This window comes from Schistocerca americana, unplaced genomic scaffold (genome assembly GCF_021461395.2).
Source record: "Schistocerca americana isolate TAMUIC-IGC-003095 unplaced genomic scaffold, iqSchAmer2.1 HiC_scaffold_451, whole genome shotgun sequence".
Lineage (NCBI taxonomy): Eukaryota > Metazoa > Arthropoda > Insecta > Orthoptera > Acrididae > Schistocerca > Schistocerca americana.
Genome location: NW_025726183.1, coordinates 32501 through 35000, shown reverse-complemented (window position 1 = coordinate 35000; position 2500 = coordinate 32501). Strand labels below are relative to the sequence as shown.

Sequence of the window (2500 nt, the reverse complement as noted above, 5' to 3'; positions counted from 1 at the left end):
GAACCATAACTGATTTAATGAGCCATTCGCGGTTTCACCTTAATGCGGCTTGTACTGAGACATGCATGGCTTAATCTTTGAGACAAGCATATGACTACTGGCAGGATCAACCAGGGAGCTGCGTCAACTAGAGCTGAGCAGCCGGCCGCCCGGGAGTGTGTCCCGGGGGCCCGCGCGAACACGCAAGCGTCCGCTCAATTATTCTGCAAACAGGAGGAGGCTGAGCTCCCCTGCACAATACACCTCGAAACCCTCTCAGGTCCCGGCGGCGCGCAGCGCCGTCCTAAGTACTTGGTCGGGTTCGAGAGAGGCGCAATCGCCCGGAGTTTGGCGAGTAGACGCTTTAGGTGCGACCACCCGTGCTCCCAACTGAGCTTGCCGCTGCCGACAGAGGCCCGGGAGCGTGCTGTCGTGGCATTGCCGGCGGGAGACAACACGCGCCACCTACGGTGGCCGGCAGCTCCAACGCCAGCGCCACAGAAGGACAAAAGCCCCACTTGGGTGCCGAAGCGAACGCGCCAACACGTCCGCACAGCTGCGATACAAACCACCTGCGAGAACCGCAGAGGCGACCGAGCAGCAGACGGCGTCGCGGCGCCGAGCGCCGGGCGGCGGCGCATCCTCAGCGCACACAGTCCTCAATCGGACCAGCACACTGCAGATGTCCACCGCGCTTCGCACCGGGCCCGCGAGGACCTACTTTGGCCGCACGGCGCCGCGTGCAGGGTGCGCCGGCGCGCAGCTGCGCCGCCTGCCGCCTCCGTCGGCCGGCGCGCCTGCCACTGGCCGCCCCCACCAGCCGGCTGTAGCGCGTGCGCCCACGCACCGCGCGGCCAGCACGCCGGGAGGCCCCCCCTCACCGGCCGGGGACGGTCCCACCCAGCCACCGCCGCGTATCGCTTCACACCCACATGCCATTCACGTTCGTGGGCATGGTGGGTATCGCTGAAACAACCGGTTGGTAGCTCAACCGATCGTCGCCATCACTGATTCACCTCTAGCGAGAACAACCGCACCACAACGGTTTACCAGTTGTTCATTTGCGTAACGTCACCAGCAAACGTAGACGTCCATCGCCATTTGCAAATTCAACGATTGTTGCATGCCTGTGTCAGGTGTCACGACACACTATGTCTGCCCACATACACGCAACAACATGTGCACGCTTCGCGAACACGTGGAAGGTGGCCCCCGTACGTATGCGATGTCCATTGCGCGAACGACTGTCAACCGGCCTCTGTCGCATGTCGCAGATGTGGAACGCAGTGCACCATGCTATCACGGTGAGTGAGAAGAGACGACTACGTCTGACAACACGCGCCACTACATCAACAGACGGCTCATGCTGATCGCCATCCACGGCATACCATACTGCAATCCAGCTCTTATAGGGAGACGACACGTAGCTGAGTGCACAATATTTGGACCGTATGGTTCGCCGTTGTTGGCGCAGTCGTGGTACGGTCACACATGTACCACGATGTATCATTCAGTACATGAGGACCAATGTGCAGTACAGTGTGTGATTTGGACGTACAACATCAGCGGACAGTTGACACAAGCCGTACCACAACGTAGGCTGTGCTTCGCCATGCGAATGCCAATGAACAACTGCGAAGGGCATTGAGCATGTACGTCCTGCTGCCATCCGCATTACAGTGTATAGCTGCAAGGTGTTTAACATGAAGCGATACTCTGGGGACCGGGCAGTGCGGGTAGCAAACTATATTGCGGGGGTTGCAGTTAGGCAACACTACACTAATTTAACGCGTCGTATGACAATTACAGAGCAGGTTAAGGCCCAACGTGTGTTGGGTTAAGGCCCAACGTGTGTTGGGTTAAGGCCCAACGTGTGTTGGGTTAAGGCCCAACGTGTGTTGGGTTAAGGCCCAACGTGTGTTGGGTTAAGGCCCAACGTGTGTTGGGTTAAGGCCCAACGTGTGTTGGGTTAAGGCCCAACGTGTGTTGGGTTAAGGCCCAACGTGTGTTGGGTTAAGGCCCAACGTGTGTTGGGTTAAGGCCCAACGTGTGTTGGGTTAAGGCCCAACGTGTGTTGGGTTAAGGCCCAACGTGTGTTGGGTTAAGGCCCAACGTGTGTTGGGTTAAGGCCCAACGTGTGTTGGGTTAAGGCCCAACGTGTGTTGGGTTAAGGCCCAACGTGTGTTGGGTTAAGGCCCAACGTGTGTTGGGTTAAGGCCCAACGTGTGTTGGGTTAAGGCCCAACGTGTGTTGGGTTAAGGCCCAACGTGTGTTGGGTTAAGGCCCAACGTGTGTTGGGTTAAGGCCCAACGTGTGTTGGGTTAAGGCCCAACGTGTGTTGGGTTAAGGCCCAACGTGTGTTGGGTTAAGGCCCAACGTGTGTTGGGTTAAGGCCCAACGCGTGTTGGGTTAAGGCCCAACGCGTGTTGGGTTAAGGCCCAACGCGGGTTGGGTTAAGGCGCAACGCGGGTTGGGTTAAGGCGCAACGCGGGTTGGGTTAAGGCGCAACGCGGGTTGGGTT

At 58.6% G+C, this 2500-nt stretch overlaps 1 non-coding gene across 1 annotated transcript in view; it reads right to left on the bottom strand.

The window, feature by feature from the left end:
- LOC124583229 overlaps positions 1-117 on the bottom strand; it is a 1910-nt gene extending 1793 nt beyond the window's left edge. Inside the window, exon 1 of the ribosomal RNA XR_006974098.1 lies at positions 1-117. This exon is cut by the window's left edge and continues 1793 nt beyond it. This is a non-coding gene — a ribosomal RNA (small subunit ribosomal RNA).
- Positions 118-2500: the final 2383 nt, after the last annotated feature.